Here is a 12,886-nt window from a genome sequence, read left to right as displayed (position 1 = left end):
CTGATTATTGTTGGAGATTCTGCTCAGATCACTTTCAAATGCCTCCGCATTTTCATCCAAAATACAATGTACTAGTATAAAAGTGCTTTGTATTGACTCCAACCCAATTTATTACGAGAGGGTTCAAAGCCCCCGCTATTTTCCGTCAAGCACCAGGGGACTGTGTGTGTGTGTTTGTGTGAATTTGTAGTCTTATTATATTTATGGAGCAGTGATAATTATGATTCAGACATATCCCCTCCATAGAGTATTTTGCATGCTGAAATCAAGCTGCATAAGGCACAAAATCAAGCAGGTGTGAGTGTGTGCTGGCATCGTCTGAAACATTTATAAACCAAATTGTAAAGCTAACATTGACAATCATTTGTTTGATTTTGCATAAGCAACAGGCTAATTATACATTTGAATGTTATACCCTGCATTATACATTACTCAAACTTGTCAACAACATTTGTACATGTGTTTTTTAATATTTATATTTCTTACATTTTAGATATGTAGCTTTGGTATAGACAGTGTGAGTCTAGATGGATGTTTTATATGTATGAAGAACGGAAAAAGGAAACATTTCAATCCAAGTTCAATCGTCACAATAAAACACAGCACCACACACAGACTTGGTCCAATCCAGGACTTGAACCTGCGACCCTACTGTTCCCAACCCACTCTCCTGACTGAGCTACTTTCTCTGTATACTACTTCAGTATGCTTTTTTAAAACTTAAATGTGAACCCCAGAAAGATAAGCAACCATTATTGTGAATGACAAATCGGATCTGAAAAAGAATAAAGAATGAACTGCTCCCGGCAGAGACTTTTTCACAGCTCAAGTCCCATTTAAATATATTGTTATGCATTGTAATACCTCGGTGAGGCATTCAAAGGAGCGCTGACAACAAAAGGCATGAAAAGGCAGCCTTTAATGAGCAATGACAAACGGTAACAAAGTCTGGATGTCACATTAACAAGATGTGTCGGTGAGATCGTACCTGCTAAATGCTAATGTCAGCATGCTAACATGCTTATAATGACAATGTTCGTGGTTATTGTTAGTTTTAGCATACTTAACGTTGCAGAATGCTTTTATGCCTACATTTTCTGCACTATCATTTCAATTTTGTTGTGATAAACCAAAATGTTGGACATCTTTCCAAGTCTAAATCAAAGAACCATTCATATCTGCACCACATTTAATGGCAACCTTAATGGCTGTCAAGACATTTCACTCAAAGATTATCAACCTCATGGTGGCATTTGTCAAATAGTCAGGGATCAGAAATATCACTAGATTTAGAAAGTCTTGATAACATGTATCTTAGTTTCCTTTGGCAAAACTTAAAGGGGACCTATCATGCAAAATGCACTTTTGTACGTCTTTTACACATGAATATGTGTCCCCGGTGTTCCAGGGAACTCACCAAGTGTCAGAAAACACAACCCTCTCTATTTTCCTCCATACCCAAATCGCTAAAAAAGGGGCTGCAACGGATCTGATAAAAACTGATCCAGATTTGAACACTGTCCTGACGTCAGGACAGTGGCGCTACGGCTATTGGGCCAACTCCACCAATCAGGAGGAGACAGCCACGGCCATTGCCGTTCGAAAGCGCTGGAGACGCTGTAGTACATATGCCAGGCCAGTAGATGGTGCTGTTCTCACTGAATCTGCCCTTGCAAATCCAGAGCTAAAAAATGTCAAATTGAGCAAAATGAGGCATGGCTAAAATGCATGATCTGTTTGGTATTTAGAAAAAAAAAAAGTATAAATATGCCTTATGTAGGTATGGTCCTACACTATATTATTCAAATATAGCATGATAGGTCCACTTTAAACTGTATCTGTACTCTTCTGTATCTCACGGCAATCTGTCCAATAACTGTCGAGATATTTCAGTGTGGAACAAAGTGGTTGACTTCCTGCTTCACTTTCACTAGAGCCGCGGCGCTAACAATAGCTAGTGTGAAGCATTCAACACTCACAAACATGAACAATGTCCAGGGTTCACAGAAAATACTTGACTTTTCAGGCAAAAAAAAATCAAGTACTGGAAAGCCTTGTGAACAGCCCCCTTTATTTTAACAAAGTGAAACTACACCACATAAAGTTGTTTTATTTGTTGACCAAAGTGTTATCCCTCAATACATAATGGTGAAATAGCTCCAGCGAAAACTCGACTTATCTTTTCAATTCGGGTGCGTGACCATTTCGCCTTGATAAGCCTGTGACTGAAGACTATACGAGTCAAAAATATTTTACTGTACATTGAACCCAATAATCTTTTCAAAACCTTTCAAAAAAGAATGTTATTGAGCCCTGTGTTTAATACATGCTGCTTACTTCCCACTCACTTACCCGACCGGCAGTGGCTTCAAAGTGATCAACAACTGCTAGGCTAGAAACGAGGCTAACTTGGTGATGCAGGACCAACAACTGACCTTTTAACTGTAGCATCATCACCTCATTGGCTGCTTCCGTATCCATCTTTCAGTCGCCTTGTTTGAGAGTTCAAAATACGCTTGTAAATGAAAACAATTTGAGCGATGCACCTCCAAAGAATCAACTGACTAAATGTTGTTTTGCTTTTTTGATCTTCTCCAAACATTTTACATATTATACATAATCATTTTTCATTAAATTGAATATACAATATGTAATATAATGTATTTACACATTATATACGCCTGTGTATTTAAGCCTCAGAAAAGTGCTTCAATAACCAAATCAAATTGGTCAATTGCATACTAGTCTTAAGAAATACAGCTATTGATCACATCATTCATTAACACTGGACTGATTCTAGGGTCAGAACAAAATGTCAGTTTGGTCTTAATTAAGTGCATGTTACACTGCAATTTCATCGTCATATTCCATAGGAATAAATGGAAACAAAACTAAAGAAATATCTATAATTCTATCTGCAAACAGCTGCATTCTGAAGTACACAACCTTTTTTTCAATATAATAAAAAACACAAACACCACTGTGATGCTATACATTTCTACTACTCATTACATGTAGTCATTTATCTTTTTGTGCTACACATGTCTTTATTATATTTAGTGTGTACTTCTGAGGCAGAGCACAGGTCACCTCCAGCGTTCCACTCTAAAAGCAATTTTACACGTTTGATGCCGTGCTATAAACCATCTTGAGAAGTGAGCTCACAAACTCTCAGACTCGAGGCAGATCATCAAACCACAAGGTCAGCCAGCTGGTTTCCATGCTTGACACCATAAGTATTTGTCAATGGCTATTCATTTGTGGCCCTGATGAAAACGGACAGAGATTTGCTGTCTGCTGCTACTTTTCAGCGTAGTTCACTTTGCCGGGGTTAAGCTAAGAATACTTCCTCCTCTCTTGCCTCATTATTGCCTCATCCTCCCTTCACCATTCTGTTTCTGTTTTATGTTTAAAACATCAACGCTTTCCTCGTCTGCTCATCTCACCCTCATCTCACTCTCTGGGTTTGCACAGAGGACTCGTTTTGCTCTCGCAGTCGCGGGGCGACTTTGATGTTAGCTGACAATGTGACTTGTGCCTCTGCTAAATTTAATCATATTAACTAGTTAACCATGCCACCACTGTGTGACCCACTGACGCAAAACCAGCTCCTTCTGCTCTCTCTCTATCTCTCCGGCTCACTCTCGTTTTGTCTATGGTAATCTAGCCTTGGGACTGAGGGGGAGCAGAGAGCAGAGTGAGTATATCTGTACAGTTTGATATAGCCTTATGTTATATTTATCTTTCTTTTGTTTGTAGGTTGGTCTATTAAAGGTCACCTATTATGCACAATCCACTTTTTCATGCCTTTTATACAAACATATGTCCCCTCTGAAAGTTTCTGGAAAAAAGATTTGCTCACTTTTCGTCCTGATCCATTTATATAAAAACCTGTCTGAAAATGAGCTGATCAGATTTTGGCCACTTTATGATGTCATAATGATTGTTTGGATTGTGTAACCATTAGCCAATAACCAACCAAGGTAACCCCCCCCCCCACCTTATCACCTGAATCTCCTCCTAGAGCACCATTGTGTTCTTTTTAACCAAATATCTCTCAGAGGGGAGTGGCTCCTTATTTTCATAAGTAACAGACAGAGAATCAGCACTTTGGAAACAGGCTGAAACAGAGGGGATTATGGGATGCTGCAATGATCTGTTTGGTGTTTGGAGCCAAACACTTCAGAGACATGTTTTGTATATGTATCTGAGACCTATAATATATTGATGAACAACAGTATAATAGGGGACCTTTAAGAGATATTCTATCTTATTCTGTAAATGTTATTTTGTATGCTATAGATTACCTCTACATATGTTTATACTGTTAGTATGTATATATCTTTTTTATTTCTTAGATTGTATCTTATTTTTAACTCATGTGCAATGCCTTTCTACTTAGAATTAGACTCAATATATATTGATCCCATATTGGAAAATGGTTTTGTTGCAGCAGCATGTTTACAAGGCTTTGCACATGAATCAAAAATATTATATTATATGCTAGAAATAATAAAAAAACAAACAGGAACAGTAAATGTATACATAGTTACAGTGGGAAAGTCAAATATATATTCCACACCATATAAAGTATACAAAATAGAGGACATGCTGTTGTAACAAAACAATTAACCTATTTGGGATCAATAAAGTATATCTAATCAAATTTAAAGGATAAATGTGCCAACCTTTCATGTGTATGTCAAATGACTGTTGATACTTTGAGACTTTGTTGGCCCATCTTGCTGATATAGTGGCGGCAAAATCTGTTGTTCCTGTATTCAACGCCATTATTTGAGGTCATGGTGACGTAGTTGAAGACAAGCATAAACGACTACACTTCAGCTTGTATGGGTTTCCACTCCCTAATCCCCAAAATGAGCAATTTCCATTGCGTACATAATGTTTAGAAAAGCCCAACATGAACAAAGGAACAGACCTTCTGTTCTCTTCACCTGTATTGCAAAGTCACTACGTTTCCAACAGCCACACATATTAGTTCCGAGGACTTTAGGGACAAGGAATCATTTGACTGAAGAAATGCAGGGTCTTGGGCTTGTGTAGGCACTGCTGGCACAGCTCTAAAAGCTGTAAATGATCTGTATTATCAGTTACAATGATCCTTAGAAATGAGAACAGGATTATAAATCCAATAAAATAAAAAGTAATGCTACAACTGTAATGGTATTTATCTTTTAAATGAGTTAGTTCACATGTTAGCAGAACTATAGTGTGTTGAAATGGACTTCTAAAAAAACAATAATGTCCTTTTGTAGGGGAGTACCAGTAATTATAAGATATACTTTATTGATCTCATTTTGGGCTTTTTTAACCTGTTAAGCCCTGAGCCTGTTTTTCAGGTCTCAGGCTCGAAAATGACATTCCCAGAACAAATGACCATATCTTCCCTTCTAAAAGGGTTAAATTAATAATCCTTTTTCTCAAAGTAATGATAAACCTGTGAGTTGGATGTAGAAAAGTCAGAATCAATATAGATGTTTTTTATTTTAAAGAAAATTCAGATTTTACATAGTAAAAAAACTGTAAATTATAGTGTCCGTCCAAAAATTATTTTTTACTTATAGTGAAAACCACCCTTGGATGATGGTAAGGTAGACTAAAAGCTTTAGGGATCCAAAGTACAACATATAATAAGTACCCTGTATCAAGATTGATGCTAAAACAAGTGACATTTGACCTTTTTAAGAGAGATTTAGCAAAAAGAAACCACTTCTGGGGTCATTTGGGTGGATTTTCCATATCTCTGGCCCCCCTTGCTCGATGTTGATGGTTGACACCTCTTTCTGACCGTTAGAGCCAATAGAATCGAAGGGGGAGTCCCCCCCACACACACATTGTGAAGAGAAAAGGTGCGGGCTTCGCGCATGTAATTTTGCATCAGAGTGGAGCTTTGACATCTGGAAACGGAAAAGCAGTTTTAATGCTTATGGATTATCAGAAATCATTTCAAAGGGACACAGACACATTAGATTAACCTATGGATTAACTTCAGCAGCGTTTTTATCGTTTTAATGCCATTGAAGACCACTTTGGAGAGACTACAGAGCCAAGGTAAAAATGTTAGCATTTTTAGCTACCTAGCGTCACCTGTTTTGATGTCCGTTTTTGCTTATAACGTCGCAAATACGTATAATTCAGTGGTAATGTCGGTGTCAATAGATTCTGTGTCACCTCACGATGTGAATCGATGTGTTGGATGTGGTGAAAAGATAAATAATAAGGTTTTGTGAGTGATTTTCGGTGCAGTAAGGTGTTAGCATATTTCGCTCGTTGCTAATTCAGAGGCTCAGTGTTAGCATTGTGGGTTTTCTTTTGAAAAAAAAAAAAAAATGATCAGTTAGATGAGTTTCTTCCCGTTACATGGATATAAAACATTCATAGTTTTATTAAATGAACATGCCCTCAGACACTGTTTCCTGCAAGATGTTGCGGCAGTGCCCCGGTACCGAGGTCTCTCGGGCTTAACAGGTTAAATAGGTAATTGCTAAATAAAATTGAAATACAAAAATGACTTACTTCCATTTTTCAATTCATTAGGTTAGCAAATGTACACAGTATTATAACCATTACTTTCAATACAGGTATGAATCATTACCTTTATAAACTTATTTGAACATTACATCCTCTATTTTACTTGTTTTTTACAAATATTGCGTGACTTAACTATCTTATTTCTTTAACAGCTGTGATTATATGTTGATGTTGGTTGGCGCCCAATATGTGACAGGGGCCTCATTGGCTCTGATGCCACTGAGCACTCTGTCACATACCGCCTCCACCTTACAGTCCACAAGGGAGAGAAAAAGGACCTGCATGAAAAGATGACACTGGTGTGTGTGTGTGTGTGTGCGTGTATATGTCAAAGGGAATGTAGGAGAAAGGACAAGATAGCTCTTGATTACAGCTGATAGGTTTATTTGAGGAAGGTCAGGACGATTTGGGAGTAGAGCAAGACACGAGTAGCTGATGGGGATGATAGCAGAGTGATGGCGCAGTTCACAAAAACCCACACATATCTACACACACACAGAAATATAGACAATGACAGATGGTTGTAAGCTTGAGAATCTGTATAACACGACGCAAAAAAAATGAAGGGAATCAAAACAAAAGGCGAAGATTGAGCATTTCAGCGCCTTCTCCTTCTGCACTGGTGGTGTCCTTCCACAGGTCCTAGAGATTGGACATGCCCACTAGTGCTGACTTGTCAGAAAGACTCTGTCTGAGAGGGAACATCCCCCCCCAACCCCTCACAGCTCACCAGAAGTGTCAATCTGGAGACGCTGCATGTCAGGGGGAAGGAATGATAGATTCGAAGGTCAAAAAATAGGCAAATGAATGACAGTTTGGTGAACAGATGGAATAGTATAACTAAACATAGCAACTTTCGATACAAGTGAGGAGCATTTTTTTAAATAATTGGCATATGTGTCATTTTTCAAAGAGATAACTCAATCGAAGATAACCAGAGGCAACCCTCAGGCAAAGTTGAGTCATGTCCGCTCTGCAACGTCTCTTTATGCTCATAGTTTTATCACCCCGTTGGCCGACAGCGAACAATATTGGATGGAGTTTGATAACTACCCTTCCTACCCCCTAAGTGTTCTGTATTTGATTACTCCTGCCTTGGAGGTTGATCTTCATTCGATTACTCTCGCCATTTTTGGTTTGTCCTGTAATCGCAACCCGGCACAAAAAGCCTGTTTTTTGTTGTTGGCAACATTTTCTTTTTCACGGGTTCTTATCTATGTGTAAACGTCTCTGTTTGGAGATTTGTCAGTGTGCTTTAGCGATTATCGATAGCTCGCGGGCTCGTCCCCGTGTGTGATTACTTTCGCCCCGGCAGTCTATCGTTTAGAATAATTGGTGCCCTCCAGAACCGGTGTCTATTTTTGTCAACATTCCAACTACATCAGACCAATCAGTGTGGTCACAGCCCAGTCGTCTCATCTCCACATATCAGCTGTGTCAACATCCGCTATCATCTCTGGCTGTCACACTGATTGTAACTCTATCACTCAATCTTTCTCTCGTTAATTACATTTGGATCCCACTATGAGAAAATAGTAATAAACCCAAACTCTTGTCCACACTTGATTTTTATCCATTAAAGTAGCTGCACAGTGTATTGTTTAAATCCTATAATCCATGTCACAAATTGGGAAGGAAGTCCATCACCCATGTATTTGCAGCAGCGTGACGTTCCTGCCTCCGAATCATGCCAAATCTTTTTTTTTCTTTTCCAGATTACTTTCAGCATGAGTCCACCACCCCAAACAGTAATGATACAATTTTCTCTGGACATTTCTTTGGTGTTCCAGGTTGAGGTAATGATTTTTGATTGACTCAATTGGTTCCAGTGTGCCTAGTGAATTCAGTTGATTACTGCTTCTGTCGGACAAAACCCCTGACATATTCTTCGTTTTCGTTCAGCCAATAGAGAAAATAAGGTTTTTAAGATTCAGAACTATGTGCTTATTTTTTATTTTATCACGGGTTTGTTGCATGTCTTACTAGACTCAAAGCAATTGTTCAATTAAAAACATAAAAATCATTAAAACTGCTCTTTCTTTTATGTATCAAAATCTATTTCTTCATAAATAACAGCACTACTCAGAGACACGGTATTAAGGTGGAATTTCCGGATTAGGCAGGATTGAAATAATCCTACCAGAGAAGGGGAAAAGACCAAAACACAGGTTAACCATTAAAAAGTAGGAGAGGGATAAAGGGAGCAGAGAAAAGCTCCAAACACAGGGAAAGCAAATACAAACATTATCTTTTAATATAACGAGCTAGGCTGGGATAAAACGGGTTGGTGTAGAAGGACAGTAGGTATTGTTTTAATCCTGTCAGTGGGAACCTTCTAATCCCTTGTTGTGAACATCACTGAAAACATGTTGGTGTTTTTTCCTTTTGTTCCCGAGGCTAATCCCTGGCTTGCTGGCCCCATAAAGTCATGGGGTGGTACATCGATGACACTGCTATACAGCCTATGTTACACAAACAACAGGACACACACAAAAATACCTGACCGAACAATCCAAACGCATCACCCACGGCAGAGCCCAATTTTACGGTTTCCATTAAAACATCCATTAAATCATCCATTAAATCTTTACAGTTCAATATAAATTCGACTTCAGTATCATTTTTAACCAGGCTTATAAAGTCAATTTAAATTGGGATGATATTTTGTTTAATGAGACAGAAATTAAATGTTTATAGGACAAAGTCTACTTTCACAAGTAGTAAAACCAAAACACAGGAGTATGCAGTTGGATGCACAGTAATACTTTTCATCCATAGTATTTGGCTGAAAGCTGATTAGAGGGGGACGATAAGAGGATAAAGTACATTTGGAATGAAAACAATCCTTTCATTTTTTAAATGTACGGGGGAGTACAAAAGTGACTCCAGCCATCTTATTTGTTATCTGATTTAATGCCACAGAAAAAACTTGTTTCCTGGTTTGCTAAAAGGACTCTTATAACAAGGTACCTCATGCAATCAAACTGATTGAAACATTTTTTTTGTTGTGCAAGACAACCATGACAGAAGCACAACTAAACACTCAGATGAACTGGAAAGCAGTGGTGTAATGTGACGAAGTACATTAACTAAGCACTGTAACGCATGTGGCACTTCATACTTTACTTGAGTATTTTCACATTATGCTACTTTATACTTTTACACCACTACATTGTGTAGGCAAATGTTGTACTTAATACTCCACAACATATATTTCACATATTTAGTTACTAGTTGCTATGGAGATTTAAGTTTTGTATACACAATATAAATTAACAAACATAATAAGTAATTATAGGTTATGCTACCAAGTAGTATATTTATACATTAAAAGTGTGCAACATTGAAGTGATGAACACATAAATGTACCAACGATTTTAATAAAACGATATATATCTGGTGCTTAAAAAGGCCATTGTGCATAATGTCTGCTTTTAATTGTGGTACTTAAAGTATTTAATAAGGCTTATACTTTTTTACTTTTACTAAAGTACAACTTTGACTGCAGGAATTTTACTTGTAAATTAGTATTTTCACGCTGAAGTATTGCTACTCTTACTTAAGTAAAACATCTTGCCTTTCAGCTGCAAATTGGTCGTTTTGGTGAGATTTAGGGTCATTTGTTTTTCATGCTAAACCTTTTTTTTCCAAGGACCTATTGAGCAGGTATTATTGTGTTTTACAGATCTGTTGATTAAATCTTCTCATCGATTAGTCGTTCAAATTGTTCGTACGTCGACTAAAGAATTATATTAGAGGACAGCTCAACTTACTCTTATTCTAACATATTAATATACAACTTAAAAAAAAACAGCCTTTGATTAAATCACACATGTACCATAGTGATGAAGGTACATGTGTGATTGACATTGATCAAATATAAATAATAATGAAAAAGAGTTTACAGCATTGTCACATCAACTTGAAAACACTACTTGAAAATGGTTACCGCTACTAAATCCACCTATACCCCATACATAAAGACATGATCTCTGATAGACTGGATGTATTCACTGGAGTGATTATTGTCACCTATATATTGAACAGCAGTGCAGGGGGAACATCCCATTACATTATCCTGCTTCCTCCAACCTTGAACAAATGTTTGGAATAAACGTATGATGTATTTAAAGAAGAATAAATAATTGGAGGGATGAAACCCTCTTTAATGGTCACACATGCAGAGCACACAGCACACAGTGACATTTGTTCTCCGTATTTCATCACCTTCCAGTTCACCCGAGTTGTATGGGTTAAGAAGCTACACCTACAACAGCATTAACACACGGGTTTCCCCAATGAACTGTTGCGGTTCACTTTGTCTCCTTGTATCCTCTGCGTTTTATGCTACAAGTCTCCCAGAGACCTTTAAAGGTGGCCCATGGAGTGTTGTTGTAAACAAGTGTTGTGTTTACATTCAATGTCACCATAACTCTTTGTGTGTGTCCTTGAGGTCTAGAACAAATATTAAATGCACGTTTTCATTCTCTAATGATTCCATCCGTATTTACTTGCTTGGTTGGTTGCATTGCTTCATTTCTAGGGAAGTCAGAATGCTCCAATTCACAATTCCATTTGACTTTTTTATAACTTCACACTAAAAAAAACTTTGCTTTGACCTTTTTTCAAAAATGATGCCACCAGGACCTGAGGGGAACACACAACAGATATGGCACAACAGACGGAGGAAAATTCATAAACACACAACAAAAACACTTATTTATCCTTTGCTAGTGTGCATTATACAATACACAATAATTTCAGCTTTCTATTGTCACAACAAAGTTCTCTCTTGCCCAAATAGAGCTGTTTGAACTTATAGACGGCAGCAGTGGTCCAAGGCTGCTTCCACTGCTCATCTCTTACATCGTTCACCAACACTTAAAGATTTGCCTGCTTTAATTCACAGATAAACACCTTTATGGGAGCAGACATTAAATCTAAATCTCATCTTGGTTGCCTGTCAGGGTAAAAAGAAAAAATCAAATAAAACTCCAATCATAATATGTCCATCTAACACCTTGGTGTCTAGTGAGGATGGGTTTACACAACTGCCACACAAACACATTCAAAATAGACCTGCATCCATTTGGCCTCCTCTGGAGGATAGTCTGCCATTCGCTTTGGCTGGCGGCTTAAAGTTATGATGTCAGAGGGTCATACTGGTTTATGGGATTAAGCCCCTGGAGGAAGTCAGGGTCTCTTTAAAGCCAGGACAAAACGGCCTCTAAATTTAATTGAGGTTGCAAGTGGGCGCAATAACAATGATCGCCTTTATCGTAAAAGGCAAGGAGGCATGGTGTGCTTTAGGGTTGTTACAATAACAGCCACAATGGCTATGAGTGTTGCCAATTAAACTGTAAAGACAAAAAGATAGAACGTAGCGTACTTATGACAAGTGGCAGAACAATCGTGTGGTAAAGATACATGATAACACCTGTTGCCGTTGGAACATCTCCTGACAGCGGTGTGCTGCTTTTTGAACGCTTCAGCATGAGAGAAGAGCAGATGTAGCACATAGCAAATGTCTTCCAACATGGCATCAGTCCATATTGTGACATGGACGCCTACACACTTTGCAGATCTGTCTGAAATCTCTCCAAGCAGCCTAAATCAATTGAAGCTTAGACAGGAATGGTACTGTGAATATTTCTGCCTTGACAGAAACGGCTTCAAAGCCTTCTTCTAACAGAACTTTGTGACTTTAGAGAAGATCATCCTATCTCCATAATCATGAGTTGGTAGCGTCTCCCGCTCAACTCTAAGTGCATCCTTTTGTGTGTATTGGCCCTTTGAGATGCCATTATTCCAATCTCATTTGAATCCGTCTTTGTCTTTTATCTCTGCTAGAAAAAAAGAAATAATGTAATGCACTTTTTGGATCAAGCTTTCCTCCTTTCTCCGAAAGAGATAAGCATAATTTTACAGAAGGATTTCTACAGGCTGAGACTTCAAATCTGTTCTAAAATCCCAGCTGAAGTGGAGCCTTTCCCTTATTATTATTTGTTTCGTATTAATATTTCAATAGAAATGCAATGAATGAATGACGTGAGATTGTGAAATAAGCTAAAGGGTTCATGCATAAGCGTATAGGAGAGCGATAGAAAGCATGCTTATTTAGGATGAAACTGAGTGTTTGTGTGTAAAATATATATGTGAATTAAATAATCTACTGTTTTCTTTTCACATCCATGGGAGAAATGCAGTCTGAAGTCAAACAGGCGTCAACCTTCACAAATAGCACTGCAAGTCCACACCCCAGAAGCTAAAGCAGCATAAAGGAGTACAATGGAGTGCAGTGGCTTAGTCAACACATGAATTAAATATTTTGTCC

Source organism: Trematomus bernacchii, unplaced genomic scaffold (genome assembly GCF_902827165.1).
Source record: "Trematomus bernacchii unplaced genomic scaffold, fTreBer1.1, whole genome shotgun sequence".
NCBI lineage: Eukaryota > Metazoa > Chordata > Actinopteri > Perciformes > Nototheniidae > Trematomus > Trematomus bernacchii.
The sequence above is the reverse complement of the archived record's forward strand: the minus strand, read 5'-3'. Positions refer to the sequence as shown.